Here is a 22482-nt window from a genome sequence, read left to right on the forward strand (position 1 = left end):
CCCTCCCAGTTCTCTATTCTCTGTAGCATCTTTGAACCTGATGGAGTATTTTGTTGAATGTCTTCTATTTAATCAGGCAATTGTAATCCATACATGTATAAGAAAATTAAATGCACTAGAAATGCATTTATCAGTTTTATCTCTTGGGAATCCCTTTAGTTTCTTCTACTGAGGCAGCATAATGCATTACAAAGAGAACAGGCTTTGGAGCCAGAAAGTGGGTTCTAAGCACTGTCCTAGGAAATAAATAAATACATTAAAAAAATCTGCTCTGTCATTTACTAGCTGCGTCATCTTGGGCAATTTACCTAACCTCTCTGAGCTGCAGATACGGCATCTGAAGATGTGTATAATAGTATCTACTTTGCCAGTTGATTTATAGATTAAATTAGACAGAGGTAAAACATAGTATCTGGGACATAATAGATGTGCCCAGTAAATGTTAACTCTTTCCTCCGGTCTCCTGTTGCAATAAATACGAGGTCCCTGATTTTCAAGAATCTGAAGAAAATTTTTCCCATTGAGAAAGTTAGCATCCATGCTCAGGTGCTGCAACTGAAGAAAGAAAGGCGAATGGGAAGTGTGTGTGAGTGTTTTTGCAAGACTAGAGGACCAAGACTTTGTAAAAACTAGCATGTGAATACGCTAATGTTGCTTTCCCCCAATTTAAAGATTCTTGGTAAAGATTGCTGGTTTCCTCATGTTGCTGCTGCAGTGTGGTTGATATTAATTTATTTTCCTTGGAAGATAAGATGCTGGGTTGCTGATTAGGTAAGTTTTTATCCCTCTCTAAGCTTCACCAGAACAAAGGATCACTGCTCCTCTTCAGTTCAGGAAAGGAGGAGGATTGGTTGAAGTTTGTGTAAATTCCAGGGGAAAAGTTAAGTATGGTTTGGTATTATCCTTGGCACTGAGAATACCAGAAGTGTTTGTACAATCAGGTCAAATGCCACTGTTCAATTTATGTGATTACCAAAGACTCAGCTGATACAGGGCTGTGGTTTGACATGGTCCCTTTGTTCCCGATAATAAACATGTGTAATGTCAATTATACTAATGTGCTTTGCTCTATTTGAAACAAGAAGGCTGATGACGAGGCCAGGACACCGTACCTCATTCTCTCTGACGAGGCGCTCTCTGACAACACGTTTTTCCTGTCTCTCTTTGTAACTGGTAATTAGGTTCTCAGATGAGCTGTCAGGAATCTTGACAGGTTTCACAGGCAGTCACCATCTGACAGTTTACACCTGTGGGCTTTTCGCAGCTGGCATGTTCCCTCCCTGGAAAGCAAAGTTTCTCAAATCCTAAGCTCCTCCTATCATTCAAAGAGTCTGATGTGAGTGGAAGGCTAGCTCTCTCAGTGCATTATCCAATTCCAAAGCAGACTCTTGGGTCCCATGGTGGTGATGGGGGAAACCTCTGTATTCATGTATATCCTCAGCAGTAAGGGCATATGATTGGGCAATAGAGTGGGAGTGGTCCAAGTCAGAGGCGGCATGGGAGTTTGGGAATTTGACATAGTCTATCAAAAAGAGAGGAAAAAAATCAGTTAATAAAGTTGCTTTTTCTTTTGTTCTTAAAAAGCTCAACCCCCCCCCAAAAAAAGCTCAACCCCTGTACACCCAAACAATTGAAAGCAGGGACTCAGATATTTGTACACCATGTTCATAGCAGCATTATTCCCAATAGCCAAAAGGTGGAAACAACCCAAATGTCCATTGACAGATGAATGCCTAAAAAAATTTGATACATACATACATGGAATATTATTCAGCCTTAAAAAGGAATGAAATTCTGACACATGCTACAACATGAATGAAACTTGAAGACATTATGCTAAGTAAAATAAGACAGTCACAGAAAGACAAACACTATGTGATTCCACTTATATGAGGTACCTGGGGTCATCAGATTCAGTGATAGAAAGTAGACTAGAGATTACCGGTGGTAGGAGCGGGGAGCAGGACGGTGGAGGTTGTTGTTTGATAGGTATAGAATACAGAATTTCAGTTTTTAAAAAAATTTTTTTCACTCTTTATTTTATATTGGAGTATAGCTGATCAGAGTTTCAGTTTTGGAAGACGAAAAAAATCCTGGAGATGGATAGTGGCGATGGTTGTACAACAACGTGAATGTACTTAGTGCCACTGAACTGTATATTTTCAAATGGTTAAAGTGGTAAATTTTGTTATGTATGTTTTACCACAGTCCCTTTTGGATTAGGGGACCTAGGTAGTCGATTAAAAGAAATCAGTTCTTCCCAGAAGCTCCTCAGATGGGCTCGCATTATTTACCTTGATCCCAGCACTGGCCAGACTGTACCATCAAGCCTATTGTGCTGCTCGTCTCTTGTTTTTGCTGCCTAGCATCCACCTCAATTGCTGGGAACAAGCCTGTCCTCTATTCATAGTCTATGTGGTTCTTGTGACGTTGCATTCCAGAGATGGAGCACGTTTATCAGGCCTAAGCCCCCATTGTGTGCAGTGTATGACATTCCCCAGTGCCTGGCTCAGGGATGGGCACATGATCCAGATAGGGCCAATGAGAGGCAACAAAACTTTCTCTGGCAATTTGGGGAAAGAAATTCTCTTATTTTTTTCCTGAAATTTGATGACAATAATGATAACAAAAATAATGAAATAGTTAACACTTATTAAGTGCTTATCCCGTGCCAGGGAGAGTTCTGAACACAATTTATTTTCTTTAGCCCTCACAATAACTATATGGGGTAAGTACAGTTATTATTCCACTTTTTCAAATGGTGGAACTGAGGCACAGAGTGTTTCGATTAACTTGTTGAAATTCTCATAGCCGGTATGTGGTGAGGCCAGGTGTCAAACCAGCTCTCACTCTGAACCACTACAGTCTGTTACCTTGAAAGGATGTAAGGACTGGAATTGCTGATGTTTCTTGCTGGGAAGCCCCCAGACCAAAGATAACATGGTGGAAGTCCTAGAGATGAAACCAGAGCATTTAAGCCCTAAACTAACTCTGCCTGAAGCCAGCCCGAACTGTGGACTTTTTAGCTTGTATGAGCCAAAATATTCCCATTTTTTTCTTAAACTACTTTGGGTCTATGTCACTTACAGCCAAAGAGTCCTAATGACTTAGGACTGTTTATTTGTTGGCCTTTTCCATCAGGCTGTGATCTCAAGAATAGGAATTGTATCTTATTCATCTCTATATCCATAGAGCCTAGCATAATGCACATAACTGACATTCAATAATGCTTGCTATCTTTCAATTCATTATTCCATAAACACTTATTGTGGGTTGTCTATGTGTCAGAAATTGGGTTAGATGTGGGAGATGGAAGTAAAATGAGTGAATGAAGGCTGTTATCCTGGAGTATGTGGAAGGATAGCGACTATAAATATTAATGTGATAGAGAAATCTAAGAAAAGATGCATATGTGTGCTAGAGTTCCCAGGAAGCTGCAGTCACCTTGGCACTATGTACCTGGATGCTGGGCATTTTCTGGGTTCCTGCACATGCCAGATATTTTCAGAATTGTCTAACGTTCTAAGAATATCTGGGAAGGCACCTGCCTCCCAAACTGACGTACATACCAGATACATACATACCAGATACCTGGCCTTGTCATGTGAACCATGTGTTTTCCACTGTGCTTCTCTGTGTTGCTTGACTCTCAAAAGTGCATTCTGTAAAATAAGTGTGCCCTGCCCATTTCTCAGAGTTATGGTGAAGATCAAAAGAGGTCATAGATATGAAAGTTCTATTGTGTCCAGGCGATGGTTGCTTTCTTTTACCTGGCCACAGCAAGTGCCAATATATTGTACTCTAGCTAGCATCCCCACAAAACCATATCATTTGGCCTCGCCAGCAGTTCTATTCTTCTTGTAGTGAACATCTGTTGTTTTTGTCTGTCCAGAATTTCTCCCTCATCTTCTGGCAGAAAGTACCCTACATTCCTTTAAGGAATTTCCTCTCCATCACTCTGTGTAGTTTTGTGGAGCTGTTACTCTGAGCCTCTTGCCACAGAGTGGACACACAATCCTAGCTAGGGCAATCAAAATGTCTCACCCCTTGGTGAAATGACTAGCCCAGAGAAGGGGATATAACACAGGGTCCAATTTGGGCCGCTCAAAGATGTTCCTTTGGATATTATATACTGTTAGGTGAGAGTGAGAAGCTTTCCTTTGCCTTTAGGGTCACTAAACTGGGATGAACTGTAAATCTGGACTTCTGTGGCCATTCCTCCCATTCCACTCTGCCCCCTGCCTCAGTCCAGCATCCATGCCTCTGCTACATGAATAAACTAATAAGATGGAAGTTCATCTAATTATGATCTATGTGAAGCCTGTTTGCACCTCTCGTGGAAACACTGTCTCTGGTCCATATGCCCCAAATTCTGATCTGCTCGTCCTCACAAAGTCCCAAATGACTTCAATGTCTGCATTTACAATATTGTTATATTTTCGTGTTGAGAACATTTGTGAAGAGGAGAAATAAAGGATGAGTTTCATGATAACCATTTATATGGTACCATTTGATCACTAGACTAGACCTCTGTCCCCTGTTCGGGGGTTTTGGGCAACAGGTGAGAGAGAGCAGGTTATGCAGGAAAGGCCACATAGCAGGCGAGATTAAGTGGTTGTATAAACCTAAATTTTGGGACAGGGCTCCTGTCACTAGTGATCATAATACAGTGTCATATCAGCAAAGGAAGCATCTGGTTAAAACCAATATTAGAAATGCCCTTGATTCGTTTCCTGTGTATGGACAGTATTAGTGGCAGCATTCAGTGTTGGGGTATATTAAACTAGATGACAGCAGTGGGAAGCACCCGGACCCTCAGTTGCATTCCCCCCTCCAATAAAAACACAGTCAACCTTATAACAAAATCCAATCTATGGAGAAAAATAGCCAAGCAACTGGGAGCTGGGTATGGTGTGTGGAGAGACTGAAAACGGGAAACAAAATGAGGCAAACACCTGACAAAATTCTTTTAATTCCTGAAGCACTGGACTTTTCAGTTACAGGGTTTAATAAACTTCCTTTTTTTTTTTCCCCTGTAAGGTGATTTCAGTTGTCACTTTCAACCAAAGACTTCTTACCAGTATCATATTACTACCTAGCAAAGAGAAGGCTAAAGAGGAGGCCCAAAGACAATCCTAGGCGAATAAAATAACAACTTATTTTAAGTTTTGATTGCCAGCTGTTTGTTTCATATCCTACGTATCAGAACTCTGGTAGGAATTTGTGTTTTCAATTGTGGCAGATGTCAGCCAAAGACAAGGGCATGACAAAATCACCAATTGGTCCAGAAGATACATTCCAAAAACCTCTCAGTCCACAGACATGCTGCCCAACCCTTGCCACATTCACAGATGTCCCAGACAGTCATGATGCACTGATCATGGGTGCCTGCCAGAGGGTAGTGTCAGAGCAGTGCGATGAATATTTACCTCCTGACACATGCACAATATCAGCTAACACTTTAAAACATTTCCCATGGGTTAGGCACTTTACATGGTATCTTATTTAAATCCTCACATAACCCTGTAAGGAAGGTAATGTTAACCCCATTTTACAGATAAGGAAAGCAACACCCAGCCTGGTTATGAAACTGGCACAAAGTAACATACTCACTGACAGGAGTAAGAGATGGAGGTGGGACTCCACAGTCAATGTTTTTAACTATGGCTCTACTACCTTCACATCCAACTGCCTGATATCTTCAGGGCTGGCTTTCTTTTAGACTCTGGTGCAGCTGCTTTAATTTATTCATGGCTTGCTGCAGATGCTTATCTGATAGATACCTGAGACCGAAAGGTTTCTAGGACAGGACTTTCTTGAACTGAATTGTATTCTACCATCCTTAGGGGACCTTGGCCCAGCATTTGTCTATTTCTGTGCGTTAAAACAGAATAATCTGCTGTCTCCACATGCAGGGCATTTTTAAATGTGGCATTTGTAAAAGGTTCACAAAATGAACCCGATTAATACGGGAATGAAGAGCTCAAGAACCAACTCTGTATATGATGAGTGTTACTTTGCAGCCTGTGAAACCATGCTTCTATCAGGCAGCCTTTTGTAGCCACGTCTGAATGAGGTATGACCACCAGACTTCAAGCTGTCAACAAATTCAACAAGTATTTGTTAAACTGAGTTGAACATGACTTGGTCTTTTAATGAGTGACAATACTGAACAGATAGTTTCATTAGCTAGATATCATATCAGTCAGTGTACCCACCACACATTGACAAGCTATCTTTTCTCACACAGATACATGTGCAACAACAAATACACTGACATTACACAGTCAGGCATCTCTTACACACTAGAAATGTGTACATGGCATCAAGCTGTCCTCGGTTGGTGGTACCAAGAGTATAATATGGTGGAAAGAGAGTATGCTTTGGATTCATTCACAACTGGGTTCAAATTCTAGCTCACCACTTACTTATTATTTTGATTTCGGGCAAGTAACATAAGCTCTCTAAACCCTGGTGTCCTTACCTATAAAATGGAGGTAATAATAATAGTACATCACAAGTTTGTTGTGAGGATTAAATGAGACAATGTTTGGAAAGAGCTTATTCTTGGTTTTGTCACTGCTTGGGTAACTTTTCTGTCAAGGTCAAATCATGGTTGGTACCCATTCATCTCCCACAGCTTTTTGACCCCAATTTATAGGCTCAAAAGAATACCTAGTTGAGATATGAGACGGCCTCTCAGGGAGGTGACACTTGAAGCATATTAGCAGTTAGCAGAAGAGTGAATAATATCAGGATGGTAGGAATAGCCTAAGGCTAGAGAGGTATGCAGGGGTTTTGTTTGGATTTAATTTGGAAGCCTTTGGGGAGTCATGCAAGAGTTTTAAGCAGAGAAATGAGACATTCAGCTTTTAGAAATTGCATTTTAGGAAGAATAAAACCATTTAGCTCAGGACAGAGAATGGGGCATCCTGAGGGGTGGCAAGGAGAGTAGTTGGAAGGCAATTACAGTACCTCAGGTGAGAAACTGAGGTATGAACCACCACAGCAGAGGCAATGGGGATGAAGAAGGAGACCAATCCAAGAAGTGTTCAGGAGTTAAATCCACAGAAAGCGCAATATCTGCAACCATTCTAAGCATTGACTTATTTCCCTACCATCGATGAGTGTAAATTTCTTTTTTTTGATAAATTCTAAAAATTAAATAACTGATATGTTTTGCAGTATCTACTAACAGTACTTTCCTGTTGAACAAATTTGACATTAGGATAAGCCCATGTGTAGGTGTGTGTGTGTGAAATTTGAAGAATTTGAGGAGGGAGGCCTATTTGCATCAGATCACAGGCACAGATCTGGAATAATAATAATAATAATGAGACAGCCAGAATCTCTTAAGATGCCCCATGTGCTGAGGAAACGGGGCGGGGGGAACTACAATTTGTGGTAGAGGTGGAGGTAAGTGTCAGAACGAGGTAGTGGCAGATACAAAATACTATAAAAACACCACACATACAACATCAAATCTTTAGATTTAACTACCAGTTTATAAGAAATATAATAATTGAAGCAAATGTGAAATGACATCATGAGGAGGCAACTGGCCAAGTCCAGAATATGGAAAATTCTTAGGATATATAATCTGATTTCTTCAACAAACTACATACAAAAAAGAAAGGAAAAAAGCAAGGAAGGAAGAAAAAAGGAAGGGGAACATGAAAAGAGACTTAAGAGACATATCTATCAATCAAATGCAAAGTGGAGAATTTGTTCAGACCCTGATTCAGATAAATGTGCTATGAAAAGATATTTTGGAAACTATTGGGAAAAACTGAACATGGATTGGGTATTAAATAATATTAAGGAAGTATTGTAAAGGTGTGATAATGAAATCACGGTTATGTTACAACAAAAGTATTTGTTAGAGATACGTATTAAAGTGCATATTTACAGGCGAAATGTTATGATGGTTTATTAGAGATTTACTTAAAAGTACATGGGGTGAGGGGAAAGGTTGTGGGAGAATAGGTGAAACAAGATTGATAAAGTGTGATAACAGCTGAAGCTGGATGATAGACACATGGTTTACTATTCTATCTGACTCCTTTTTTTGTATGTGTGAAATTTTCTATAAAAAAATTAAGAACAAATACTATGGTAAAGCATGAATCTCTTTCCATTCCCAAATATATGAAGTAACCAGAACATTCTTGCTGTAACACTTTCAGAAGATGGGATCGGGACTGGAGGGGCATCATTTAAGGAGTGGGTGGAGGAAGAGGGGCTTCAGGGACAGTAAGGTACAAGATAAACTGGTTTTGAGTGGTGCTGAAAAGCCAAAGAGGAACACAAGTTTCAAGATGGAAGGAGTATCAACTGTGTCAAGAATTGTAGATGTCAAGAAGGAAGGGATTAAAATGAATACTCCACTAGACATAACTAGGAGGACACTCTTGACCTTGGCGAGATCAAATTCTTAATTTTCTGTGGAGGTGGGATGATAGACAACTTTTCCAACACTTTGTCTGTGAAGGACAGGAGAGGTGAAGATCATAATTTTTCTTTTCCCCTCAGAGAAGGAGAAACTAGGGCTTGTTTTTTTAATTTTGTTTTTTTTTTGTTGTTGTTTTTAATGCTGAGGGGAAGTTGCCATTTGAGAATGGTTGACGATATAGGTGAAAAGAGTAATGACTGACTGACTTGCAAAGCAAGGACCCTTACTAGGAGAGGGAACATTTAGAACAAATTACATGTACATCCGGCTGAAGCAGAGAACTTGTTTTTTCTGATCACAGCCAATGTACTCTCCTAGTTTACTGTAACTTCCAACAACTGTTCTGGTGTACATTTTCACTCACAAGTCCCACACAACAGATCTATTCATCTCAGTTTTATTGATTGAAGAACCAAGACTTTTTATGACTGCACCTTAGGCATACCTTTTGGTTCTTGAATAAAATTTCTCTCTTTGTGGCCCACTGAAGGGGTTTTCCCCTAAAAAAAAATGTTTTTCATTAAAAAAAATGAGAAGCACTACCTCTTCCTTTAGAACTCTTTAGTTTGTTTACTGCTCTTGTTACTCAACCTACTCAGTCCACAAAAACTTTTCAAGAATTTGTCCCTTTCCTACCATTGCTAACTATAGGCTGGTTTAGCTCGGTATTTCCAACTCTTGTTACCGTTCCAAAAATTATTATAAACGTTTAGAATCTGAAAAACTCAATTATATACTGATTACGCTGACCAGCTTACCTCTGAGTTCCACGGAGGGGTTGAAGTAAGGTGTGTAAGAAGGGGGCTATTCAACATGTCAGGGCAAGCTTCTCATTCGCAGGGTTATGGGGGGGGGGGTACGGATATTTTGGGAGTGGGAAAAGCAAAGGAGGAGGAGAGCAGATAAGCTCTTCTTTCTTAGATTTCAGGGTGAAATGAATGCACCTGACGCCCACGTAGCAGAAGGGCTCCGCCAGGTGAGCGAGCCCGGGCGGGACAGAAAGAACGGAACTCTGGGCCACTAGGGAGACTCCGCCCAGTGTAAGCGCTCGCGCGCTCCCGTGAGGGCGTGCACGCGTACGCCGTCTTGTCTCGCGCAGGGTCGAGCCTGTCAGGCGGGAAATCTCGCGAGATTGGAGACGGGGATGACTGTCGGGAGGAGGGGAGTGGTGTCTGGGAAGGGGGGGGAATCTGGGCAGCGGCCGGGCTCTGTGGCTTCAGGGCTCGGAGAGAGAGAGGGAGGGTGGCAAAGAGAGTGAGTCGGTGCCGCCGCCTGCCTAAGGAGAGAGGAGGGGTCCTGCTTGCCTGCGCCCTTCGCGGGCCGAGAGCGCGAGGCACCCGCGAACCTCTGAGGCCTCCAGCCCCTGGGGACCCCGCCCCGCCGGCCGGCCGGCCCGGGGCCTCTCTTCCCTTTGTGAGCGCCCCCTTCCCAGGGGTGGTGGTGGCTGAGGGCTGTGCGTGGGCCCGCCCGCCGAGGGGCGGCGGCGGGGGACCGAGAGGGCCTCGGCTGTGTGAGGACGGGAGGCGGCCGAGGCCCGGGCCGGTTCCCCGAGGCGGCGGCGGCGGCTCCCGGCACTTCCCCGCGCCATCTTAGCTGAGTCCAAGCGCTGAGGGCGCCTCCTCGACCCCGGTCGTCCCTTCGCCCCCCCCCCCCCAACCCGCCGCCCCTTGTCGCAGAGCTTGGGCTGGGCGGCTTGCTGGGGCTCCGGGGGGGGGGCGGCGGTCTGTCGCCTGGCCCCCTCCTCCTCCTCACTCCTCGCCCTCCAGTGTAGCGGCTACTCAAGCGCTGCAGGGGGCTGCAGCTGCCTACTCCGCCCCAGACCTGTCGGCGAAAGGGTAAGGGCACCTCTGCCTTGGGAAAGGGAGACATGGAGGGGGCGGGGAAATTCGGCCCACTTTGGCCGCTGCGCGGAAGAAGGGCTGTGGGGGTGGGGTGGGGGAGGGAGACAAGGAGGGTCTGTGATTCTGTGGGTGGGGTGAAGAAGCTGGTGAGCTGGGCGCCCTCCCGTTTTGAGGGGCAAGAGCAATTACATTCCTCTTTCCTGAGGGTTACCGGAAGGGGTGGTAGAAGAGGATGTCTCGAGGAAGGTGTGGCCCTCCTAGGGAGACTGGGTTGATGTGCACCTCGATTTAAAGGCGCGAGGTCCCTTTCCTTTCTGATTCCTCTGCTCCTCCCTCTCCTCCTTTGTAGTGTCTGTGAATTCTTGGGAAGGGAGACTGCTCTGGGTAGTCTACTGGGTGGATTCCCACCCTCCCTCCCCGCTCGGGAAATCTATACCCCTCTTCTCTAGGGGTGATGGAAGCGTTTCTCTCCCCCTACCCTTCCCCATCCTTTAGTCTACTGCAGTGCTGCAGAAGTCCAAGGCAGTTTCTTCATACACAGGCCTGTGTAGACACTGAAGGGAGGGGGAGCAAGAGAGGGAAGTAATGGCGCTTTCCTTAGAAAGGTTACCCCTTTTCCTTTGGTTTTAAATCGATAACTGTACTGGTTTAATACTCTTCCCCTGAGATCTGTCCCTGGGAAGTATGTCTGTTACTGTTGGTGGGATACGGCCTCTCAAGAGAGACCCTGCCATGTTAGAACAGTTTTGATGTCTCTTTTAAAAACAGTGGGTTGACTTTTTTTGTGTGTGAGCATATTGGGTTTTCATTAGGATTAAAATAAAATAATTTTGTACTCCCTCATTTCCCTCTTTTTTTTTTCTTCCTATGACTTTTGTAGTTCTTGAAGAATTATTAAAGATTATTGTATACAGACAGGCTGTCTGATGGACATTCCTTCTCCCTGAGCTGTGAATTTTTAGGGTTAATACTATTTTGTATACATTGAAATCGGAATTTTCCAAAAATGATTAGGTTACAAATCTTTCTGTTGCAAATGCCTTGTTTCTTAATGTAATAAAAATTAATAAAGGTTAATTTGCCTAATGATACTGTGATAGGATCTATATTCTGTAGTCAGTAAGTCGTTTTTCCACTTCTTTTGCTTCATGTCATATTTATTTAAAACAAATTATCTTATCTGGTTTACAGTAGTACTTGTTGGTTTTGTTTAGTAGAGTAGAAATAAATTTTAAAAAAATTAACATTCTGGAAGTGTGTTGCCAAGTTCTTGTGACCAAAGAGTAGTCTTGAAATCTGCAGTTGATACTTTTTTCTTTTAAGTATTTAGAGTTACTGATGAAATGATTTCAAAATGTTCCGTACATGAATATTCATATAATTAAATAACTTTTAGACACAGTGATGAAGATGACTACAGAGATCATGTCTTGACATTTTACTAGCAAGTTGTATTTGGTGTTTAAGCTTTACTTAGCGGGTGACTTGTTTTTAAATACTTCCAAATGCCATCTGCATATTACATTGTCCATCAGAGCTTTTTTGGTGTGTTTGTTGCATTTTGAAACCTGTTTTTAAGACAGGTATTTAAAGATGTTAGTAGTAGTAGTGTTAAGTATTAATTTAGTTTCTGTCATGTTATTTCATGATTTTGATAGAGGGAGACACATTAATGGTATGTTAAATCAGTTTTTATTATTTTTCCTGAGCAAATGGAATTCTCCTTATTTTCTTTATTCTCTTTTGATTTTTATCTGAACTCATTTTAACTTAAACAGCACTTCTCATTTGAATCTTTATTTCATGGCACAAAGCTGCATGTTGTGGTGTGTGGTTTTCCCCTCTTTGGCAAATTGTGAGGTAAAGTCTAATTCCTGTGTTATGGCTTGTTGATAATTAATTCATATATACTAGCATGTATAAACCCAAGCATACTGCTCAGTAAAAAGTGACTGTTTTTGTCTTGGAAAGGTGCAGGCAGAGGGGATTTATCAATAAGGGCTACAAAAATTAAGGATGTACACTGGATATAGGTAAACTACTTGCTATATATGAACATGCTAGCACTAAGAGGTACTCTTTAGAACAACTATGAAGAAACCCTTTTCAATAGCTGGTAGGAATTCTGTTAAAGGTGGTAAAACTATGTTCATGACCAATTAGATAAATTCATTATTAAGGAAAAACTGTCTGCAGGTTATTGCAGGTGAGTTCTGATGCCACTGTCAGAAAGAGAAACTAAGAGCTGTTAGTCTGAGTTAATTGATTCCAGATTATATGGTACCTCTTGGGTTTCTAAATAGTTATCTACAAAATGGCAGTGTACATCACTTCCTGTTCTTTCACAACTGATTCTCTGAATTCCCTCTTAGTGACTTAATTTTTGGCATTCTGATATCTGATTTGTTAATTTGGTTATAATTCTCATGTTTTATAGATGGAAGAATTTCTAAGAATCAATTGGGTTTAAAGGCTTTGTATAGTCTAGGATTATCTTGACAGTAACTAAATTTCCTTCCAAATTAAAGGATAGTTTCTCAAACAGATTTAAACTGAGAGGTTTTAAAGAAATACATCAATATACAGGACCAAAAGTATGAGTGAACTGAATAGAAAATAATTATTGTATTTTCTGTAATATATATTTTGGGAGAACTGTAGATGTGGCAGTTAACTGACCATGTTAATATAACACAAGTTTTCTTTATATCAAGGTATATACATGATATTTGGTCCCATGCTATGATGCCATCCCACTAGTAAGAAAGAAACTGATTACCTACAGAATACTAGGACTGAATACTCTTTAACTAACCATAAAAAGTGTAATTTATTTTAAGAATTTGCTGGTACTTAGTAGATATGAATACTTAGTAAATCCAGAAATTATCCAGGGGGCCAACTGTTGGCATTGAGATTAGATTTGAGATTAATCTGTTATTCGAATTACCTGGAAATAAATTCTGTGTTTTTCATTTGACCGCTCTGTATATTAAAATCATTTTATTTCTCCTCTGTGTATCTTTTTGGTTATCAGTAGTCTGTTGTAATAATTGTACTCATACTGATTTAACCTTTTAGAAATTAGGAGCTTTTTTGTATGTATAAGTTAAGGGCTGCTGTTCAGTTCAGGATCATATATGAATGCATCTCTTCTAAAAAGTGTCAATTCTGTAGTTAAGTCTTGCATAAAATTGAGATTGTTCCATTAAACAGAGTGCCAGCGTATGTTCGTCTGCCTTTAGGTTTCTGTACTTGTTCATGGCTGTATTATTTTTTTATATTCTTCAAGATTTCAGATTCTAAAAATGTAAGTGTAAAAGATACAAACCTCTATTCATTCCATTATATTGGATTAAAATATTTTAATTTTAATGATAAAAATTGATATTTAATATCATTGAAGTGTTTCATACCTTCTTAAAAAATGCACATGAATTTAAATGTTGTGTGGAGGGGCTAGAAACAATTACTTTCAATTGGGATGTTCTTTCAACATTTGGTAACAATTATTTCTATATCAGTCTCTTCTGTTTGTGCTAGAAGCAGACTTTTGTTCTGAAATACAGTTTAAGGCTGCATTTTCCTACCTAGTGACAAAATTAAGCGGCCCATAAAAGGTGGAAAGGTTTTTCACAATATAAAAAATTTACATGGCATGTAAATAAAGTTAATAAAAGTACAGGTTACTAGGTACTTTGCGTAATTAATATATAGCCTGTTAAAAATGCCAGTAGCAGTGACCTTGTTATATAAGCATAACTACATTTAATTGGCCTCTAACTTATCTTTAAAGCTGAGAAGGGGCTGATTTTTCTTTTTGATAAAATTATTCAATATGATAGTGTTGTGCAGATTCAGAAGTAGATGAATTACTTCATTTAGAAAGACATACAAAGTTTAGTTTCTGAGAAAAACATCAACAAATACTGGAATGGAACAAAATATTCGGATCTGCAGCCACCAGTAATACAACTGTCACTTAATATATCTTAATTTTACCATTTATTAGCTGTGTAACTTCTTTATGTAACATTTTTAAGCCTCACTTTCCCTGTCTATAAAATGAAAATAATGCCTACTTTATAAGGTTGCTAGGTTTAAATGGGATAATCCTTGTTAAGTACTTAACGTATTGCTTGATACATAGTAAGCACCCAGTAAGTTGTTGGCTGTCACATATTAGCCACTTAATAAATGTTTACAAATGAAGATAATGAGTCTAATATTTAAGAATGAATTACATTCCATAATTTAGATTTGAAGTTGGATTTATACATTTGGAGCTCAACGTATATTTTTTAAAGAAATGGTTCGAATTTCTAACCAAGGGTAGCTTACAAACTTTTTTGTATCCGCAATGGACTACTATGTAGTTCTATGAAAGATTTTCTTTTTCCTTTGCTGGATGTAAAACCTGTCCTAAAGAACAAAATTTCCTTCCCCTTTGGTACTTCGTTTGTTTATTTAAGTCTTTTGGTATCATACTTCTACTTCCTGGAACTCTTTTCACCATCCCTGGCTTTGAGGGAATCCAAAGTACTCATGTTCTCCTAAGCCTTTTTTTTAGGTATGTTTTGTAGATATGTCTCATCTTGAAAGTGCTTTATATTCCACAATATATTAATTCAGTAAACGTTGTGATGATTATGTGCCAATAGGGTTTGGTCCCTGCCCTGGAGGAATTCTGTCTTCTCACTTTTTCCACTTCCTAAATAGTTTTCTCAAACTAGATATTCAGAGGAAAGCAAGGATCTTCCTGTGGTTGTCAGTTCCTCTAAGCCAGTGCTTTTCAAACTTTAGGTTGTGACCCATTAGTGACTTGTCAATTCAATTTACTGGGTCACAACACCAATTTTTTTAAATAAAAAATAATGGGGAATACTAGAGTGTGTTGTGTAAGTAAGGGTGAGCATTGTAATGGGAAACTTTTTTGGGCTTTATTTATATGTGTTCTGGGTACACAGATAAATTTTTTTGAAGTTTCTTTTTGAACTCATGCTTTTTACTTCTAACCGCATATTTCTGAAGTATGAATATGCTTGTTTTTTCTTTTTCTTTCAACAATTCTCCTTTCAGTCTCTCCTGATTCTAGTCTCTAGTCTATTTGTTAGTTATGTTGCACATATTTACCTTTCCTAGGTCTCAAAGCTTGTGGGGTACTGATAGGTCCTGGGCAGGATACCAGCAGTTTTGGGTATGATGATAACTTCTGAGGTTTTTATATTGGGGAGCATGTTATCACATGCTCTAATGCCACGTCTATGTATGTGAGGGCAATTTCTCATGAATTGCAGAATTTATTTTAAAAAAAGAAAACTTTATTTGGAACATAATAAGAAAATATCTTTTATTTTTATTTGAGTCATATGTAGATTTAATTTTAAACTATTAATTGCAATATATATTTTAATAAGGTTTATTATGTGGCTTTTTAAATGTATTAAATAAGTATATTAAGTATATTTTAAAAATTTCAGTGTGCTTTTTTTTTTTTTTTTTTTTTTAAGAACAGAGTGAGGGAATGAGTCTCAGATGGTCTCTCTCAACTTATCAGGACCCATGCAGGCTTTTTTTTTTTTTTTTTAGTGAGGGAGTATTATTATTATTATTATTATTTTAAATTAATTAATTAATTAATTTTTGGCTGTGTTGGGTCTTCGTTTCTGTGCGAGGGCTTTCTCTAGTTGTGGCAAGCGGGGGCCACTCTTCATCGAGGTGCGCTGGCCTCTCACTATCGCGGCCTCTCTTGTTGCGGAGCACAGGCTCCAGACGCACAGGCTCAGTAGTTGTGGCACACGGGCTTAGTTGCTCCGCAGCATGTGGGATCTTCCCAGACCAGGGCTCGAACCCGTGTCCCCTGCATTGGCAGGCAGATTCTCAACCACTGCGCCACCAGGGAAGCCCCATTGGTTGATGTTTTTAGTTCACTTATGGTGGTAGTTACGAGTCTCTAGTTTGTATTTTGGATTGATTTTTTCCAGTTTATTTCCACTGAAGCTGAGAAAGGTTTTAGAAAAAGTTGATGAACAGCATTACTAAACAAGGTCAAGGTTTTTCCTTTTTTACACTTGGGAATTTAGTGTCACTCAAAATTGGAAAAGCTTGTCTCTTTGCCAAAAGCATCCATATCTTTGATTGTAAAGACTAAAATTACTTATTAACCTATAATGGTACTTGCTAAGGAAACTTTACTCTTCACTGTTGCACTCTGTATAGTATGTGTTACAGTATTTAATATACTGCATTTAAGTAAGCTCATGCTGTGTAAATGGTAGGTGATGATTGTGATGTTTTTTAAAGGGAACATCACATTATAGGAGTACAGTATTTCACTTGGTTTTGTTTCTTACAATTCAAGGGTTCTGAGTCCTGGGGGCACAGTATGATGTGCTCACTTTCAGATCCTTTACTTTGACATATGTGCTTGTTAGTGATGATAATTTTTCCATTACCCAGAAAAGCACAAGTAATTTGAAAATACCATAATGAAAAGATCCTTTTATCTTTAGATACAAAATATTTTTGTGTATTATGTGTGAAAGTTCAGTTCTATGAAATAATGCCATAAAACTTAAATCAAGAGTAAAAAGATTTTAAGGAAAAGATGTGAAAATTTTCTATTTAGGAAAGAAATGTTCTGTAGTAGAGAAACTTGAATGCTAGCAACAGAAAGTATAGAATTTGGATATTTCTTTCTTTCTTTTATGTGACATTTTGATTGAACTGATTATGCATATGCATACAAATGTATGGTAAATTGGTTGGAGAGGTCCACTACTCAAGAATAGCATGGTTTTAGGGGAAAACAAAAATATTGATACACGAATTTTGTTTTTGTAATATGTATTAGATAATTTGATAAATTAGAAGAATAAGTTTCACAAGAGAGTTTATTCCTGTAGTAAATGATGTTATACCAAAATCCTAAATAATGCATTGTTACCAAATGAATTTTTTTCTTTCTCTGGTTGAATACATATGAAATAGGTGTTGTTTATTATTTAATAATCAAATAAATGATAAGGGTGGTAGGCTTTTTAAATTTTGTTTTTTGTTTTCTTTTTGCATTTAGTAGTTTCAGTATCAGAAGTGAATTAGATTTTGTGTCTTTAAGGAAGACCAAATGTGATTTTTTTGCAATTTTATTTTCAGTCAACAAGAATGAACCTATGTCGGAAGTTAAATGTTTTGAGAACCTTAGATAGGAATCAAATAAAGAACTTTCATTTTTATTTATCAGATTTGAAATGTAGATGTATTAATAATATATCATTCTCTCAAAAATTTAAGTTGGAGACTTAGTCTCCTAACATTTACAGTCTGTCTACTCTAAACAACTAAGTTTAACAAGGCATCTGGTTAATTTAAGAGCCTTGTAAATACGCATTTTCTTTCAACCTTCCTGGAGATGGCATGAAATATATTAGGGGAGGAATGGTGAAATAGATACAGTAAGCAAACATCGAAAATGCGTTTTATGATTATCTTTGAGGTGATGAATCCAGTCATTAACAATATAATGGTTCTGCTTTTGAGGTACGAAATGTTTATTAAATAATATAAAAACTGTCTAATTGTTTTTGACAATTAATATATTAAGATACACCACCATTCTGTTTTTTTCACATGAATTATATTGGATTAATATTAGGTGAAATGGTATCCCAAATTTTAGTATCTATTATTCTACTTTATCTCATTCAGGTGGCATTGTGATATGAGATTAAAACATTTTTTTTTTTTGAAAAAGTGTTCTTTGTTAAATCCTTTTGAAGCATAGTCATTAAGCTATTTGGTTTACTCATATTTGGTTTAAGCTTAATATAGAAATCAATTTCAGTTTAACACTTTGAGATACATAGGTTATAATTTATGACCTGTTGGTATATACTATGAAAACACCAAATCAAAATAGTGATTTATGGAATTTGAATTTAAAGACTACCAGTTTAACCAGTATGCTACATAGCTTTAGTATCAAAATAAGATTCAGTAATAACACATGTACTTATCATGTATCTTTTGAGTGCTGCATTCTAGGCACTGTGCTTATCAAAATAGGTTCAGTGATGACACATCTATTTATTATACATTTTTGACTGCTATTTCCTAGATACTGTGCTGGGATACAGAAATGAGTTCGATTTAATCTCCTGTTTTTTCAGTTTAGCAGGGATATGGACTTGCAAATAAATACATCATACAATAATGCAAAGCAAAGTTTCTCAAACATGGCAGTACTGACATTTTAGGTAGGATAATTCATTGTTGTGCGGATTTGTGCTGTGTATTATAAGGTATTTTGAAGCATCCCTGGCCTTTACCCATTAGATGCCAGAAGCACTCCCTCTCCCCAGTTGTGACAATTAAAAATGTCTCCAGACATTGCCAAAAGTCCCCTGGGGAGTAAAATCACCTCTTATTGAGACTCACTGGTGTAGTGAATACTAAGGTACAAAGAGCTGTCATCAGACAAGTGAAGTAAAGTCAAGGGATGTTTAGGTGGAATGACCCCTAAGGGAGTGCAGTTTTATATGGGCCTTGAAGAAAAGTAGGAATGGAAAGGGAATTATATACCTGAGAGCATGAAAGATCAATGTCTAAGAATGTAATAAGTAATAGTTTGTGGCTATAGGCTATTTACGTGGTTTGGGATGGAAATTCAGTAAAATGAAGCTGAAAAACTACTTTGGGGCCATATCTTTTTTTTTTAATTTAATTTATTTTTTTATACAGCAGATCCTTATTAGTCATCAGTTTTATACACATCAGTGTGTACATGTCAATCCCAATCGCCCAGTTCATCACCCCCCCACCCCCACCCCCCCACCGCTTTCCCCCCTTGGTGTCCATACGTACGTTCTCTACATCTGTGTCTCAATTTCTGCCCTGCAAACCGGTTCATCTATACCATTTTCCTAGGTTCCACATATATGTGTTAATATACGATATTTTTCTCTTTCTGACTTATTTCACTCTGTATGACATTCTCTAGATCCATCCACGTCTCTACAAATGACCCAATTTGGTTCTTCTTTATGGCTGAGTAATATTCCATTGTATATATGTACCACATCTTCTTTATCCATTCATCTGTCAATGGGCATTTAGGTTGCTTCCATGACCTGGCAGTTGTAAATAGTGCTGCAGTGAACATTGGGGTGCATGTGTCTTTTTGAATTATAGTTTTCTCTGGCTATGTGCCCAAGAGTGGGATTGCTGGATCATATGGTAATTCAATTTTTAGTATTTTAAGGAACCTCCATACTGTTCTCCATAGTGACTGTATCAATTTACATTCCCACCAAAAGTGCGAGCGGTTTCCCTTTTCTCCACACCCTCTCCAGCATTTGTTGTTTGTAGATTTTCTAATGATGCCCATTCTAACTGGTGTGAGGTGATACCTCATTGTAGTTTTGATTTGCATTTCTCTAATAATTAGTGATGTTGAGCAGCTTTTCATGTGCTTCTTGGCCATCCGTATGTTGTCTTTGGAGAAATGTCTATTTAGGTCTTCTGCCCATTTTTGGATTGGGTTGTTTGTCTCTTTAATATTGAGCTGCATGAGCCGTTTATATATTTTGGAGATTAATCCTTTGTCCGTTGATTTGTTTGTAAATATTTTCTCCCATTCTGAGGGTTGTCTTTTCATCTTGTTTATGGTTTCCTTTGCTGTGCAAAAGCTTTTAAGTTTCATTAGGTCCCATTTGTTTACTTTTGTTTTTATTTCCATTACTCTAGGAGGTGGATCAAAAAAGATCTTGCTGTGATTTATGTCAAAGAGTGTTCTTCCTATGTTTTCCTCTAAGAGTTTTATAGTGTCCGGTCTTACATTTAGGTCTCTAATCCACTTTGAGTTTATTTTTGTGTATGGTGTTAGGGAGTGTTCTAATTTCATTCTTTTACACGTAGCTGTCCAGTTTTCCCAGCACCACTTATTGAAGAGGCTGTCTTTTCTCCATTGTATATCCTTGCCTCCTTTGTTATAGATTAGTTGACCATAGATGTGTGGGTTTATCTCTGGGCTTTGTGTCTTGTTCCATTGATCTATATTTCTGTTTTTGTGCCAGTACCATATTGTCTTGATTACTGTAGCTTTGTAGTATAGTCTGAAGTTAAGGAGTCTGATTCCTCCAGCTCCGTTTTTTTCCCTCAAGACCGCTTTGGCTATTTGGGGTTTTTGTGTCTCCATACAAATTTTAAGATTTTTTGTTCTATTTCTGTAAAAAATGCCATTGGTAATTTGATAGGGATTGCATTGAATCTATAGGTTGCTTTGGGTAGTATAGTCATTTTCACAGTATTGATTCTTCCAATCCAAGAACATGGTATATCTCTCCATCTGTTGGTATCATCGTTAATTATTTTCATCAGTGTCTTATAGTTTTCTGCATACAGGTCTTTTGTCTCCCTAGGTAGGTTTGTTCCTAGGTATTTTATTCTTTTTGTTGAAATGGTAAATGGGAGTGTTTCCTTAATTTCTGTTTCAGATTTTTCATCATTAGTGTATAGGAATGCAGGAGATTTCTGTGCATTAATTTTGTATCCTGCAACTTTACCAAATTCATTGATTAGCTCTAGTAGTTTTCTGGTAGCATCTTTAGGATTCTCTATGTATAGTATCATGTCATCTGCAAACAGTGAAAGTTTTACTTCTTCTTTTCCAATTTGTATTCCTTTTATTTCTTTTTCTTCTCTGATTGCCGTGGCTAGGACTTCGAAAACTATGTTGAATAATAGTGGTGAGAGTGGACATCCTTGTCTTGTTCCTGATCTTAGAGGAAATGCTTTCAGTTTTTCACCATTGAGAATGATGTTTGCTGTGGGTTTGTCGTATATGGCCTTTATTATGTTGAGGCAGGTTCCCTCTATGCCCACTTTCTGGAGAGTTTTTATCATAAATGGGTGTTGAATTTTGTCAAAAGCTTTTCCTGCATGTATTGAGATGATCATATGGTTTTTCTTCTTCAATTTGTTAATGTGGTGTATCACATTGATTGATTTGCATATATTGAAGAATCCTTGCATCTTTGGGATAAATCCCACTTGATCATGGTGTATGATCCTTTTAATGTGTTGTTGGATTCTGTTTGCTAGTATTTTGTTGAGGATTTTTGCATCTATATTCATCAGTGATACTGGTCTGTAATTTTCTTTTTTGGAGTATCTTTGTCTGGTTTTGGTATCAGGGTGATGTGGCCTCATAGAATGAGTTTGGTAGTGTTCCTCCCTCCGCAGTTTTTTGGAAGAGTTTGAGAAGGATGTGTTAGCTCTTCTCTAAATGTTTGATAGAATTCATCTGTGAAACCATCTGGTCCTGGACTTTGGTTTGTTGGAAGATTTTTTTTTAAAATTAATTAATTATTTATTTATTTATTTTTGGCTGTGTTGGGTCCTCGTTTCTGTGCGAGGGCTTTCTCTAGTTGTGGCAAGCGGGGGCCACTCTTCATCGAGGTGCGCTGGCCTCTCACTATCGCGGCCTCTCTTGTTGCGGAGCACAGGCTCCAGATGCGCAGTCTCAGCAGTTGTGGCTCACAGGCCCAGCCACTCCGCGGCATGTGGGATCTTCCCAGACCAGGGCTCGAACCCGTGTCCCCTGCATCAGCAGGCAGACTCTCAACCACTGCGCCACCAGGGAAGCCCCTGTTGGAAGATTTTTAATCACAGTTTGAATTTCATTACTTGTGATTTGTCCATATTTTCTTTTTTTTCTTTTTTTTTAAAATTTATTTTATTTATTTATTTATTTATTTTTTAAACATCTTTATTGAAGTATAATTGCTTTACATTGGTGTGTTAGTTTCTGCTTTAAAACAAAGTGAATCAGTTATACATATACATATGTTCCCATATCTCTTCCCTCTTGCATCTCCCTCCCTCCCACCCTCCCTATCCCACCCCTCTAGGTGGTCACAAAGCACCGAGCTGATCTCCCTGTGCTAGGCGGCTGCTTCCCACTAGCTATCTATTTTACATTTGGTGTGTATATATGTCCATGACACTCTCTCACCCTGTCACATCTCACCCCTCCCCCTCCCCATATCCTCAAGTCCATTCTTTAGTAGGTCTGTGTCTTCATTCCCATCTTGCCACTAGGTTCTTCATGACCTTTTTTTTTTTTTTTTTCCTTAGATTCCATATGTATGTGTTAGCATACTGTATTTGTTTTTCTCTTTCTGACTTACT

General features: G+C 38.8%; 1 protein-coding gene across 5 annotated transcripts in view; it reads left to right on the forward strand.

Moving 5' to 3' along the window:
* TAOK1 (TAO kinase 1) overlaps positions 1–22482 on the forward strand; it is a 231247-nt gene that overhangs the window by 53134 nt on the left and 155631 nt on the right. For 4 of the 5 annotated variants that reach the window (XR_009499757.1, XM_059908931.1, XM_059908928.1 and 1 more), the window contains exon 1: positions 9643–10287. The exons of the other annotated variant lie outside the window; for it this stretch is intronic. The gene's annotated coding sequence lies outside the window, so the exon portion shown is untranslated. Of the gene's footprint in view, positions 1–9642; positions 10288–22482 lie in introns of those variants that run through there. 5 annotated transcript variants of the gene reach the window in all.

Source organism: Balaenoptera ricei, chromosome 20 (genome assembly GCF_028023285.1).
Source record: "Balaenoptera ricei isolate mBalRic1 chromosome 20, mBalRic1.hap2, whole genome shotgun sequence".
Lineage (NCBI taxonomy): Eukaryota > Metazoa > Chordata > Mammalia > Artiodactyla > Balaenopteridae > Balaenoptera > Balaenoptera ricei.